Source organism: Nestor notabilis, unplaced genomic scaffold, assembly GCF_000696875.1.
Source record: "Nestor notabilis isolate BGI_N333 unplaced genomic scaffold, ASM69687v1 scaffold18326, whole genome shotgun sequence".
In the NCBI taxonomy this organism is placed as follows: domain Eukaryota; kingdom Metazoa; phylum Chordata; class Aves; order Psittaciformes; family Psittacidae; genus Nestor; species Nestor notabilis.
The window spans coordinates 351-661 of NW_009932596.1; positions in this window are offsets into that span (position 1 = coordinate 351).

Below are 311 nucleotides of genomic sequence, written 5' to 3' on the forward strand. Positions count from 1 at the left end.
GTGAACTCGAGCGGCAGCTTTCTCCTGCCCTGAGGGATGCGCAGAGCTGACATCCAGATGCCCACCTCCGGCTTTCATTGCCGGAATGGAAGGACAACTCCGCTGCCAGGAGGCGGGATGCGGGCCCCCGGCAGTGCCAGCCCAGAGGATGGGGGAACCTGCAGCCGGAGCAGCCTGGGGAGCACAAGGCAGCCCAGATGTTTGTCCTCCCGGGCCAGTTGCTTTGTTAAATCATACTAAAACCTCATCGAATAAGCAGCCGTTCAGAGCCCGCAGCTCGCTCGGCCGTATCCGCATGCTCCAGAGGCGGG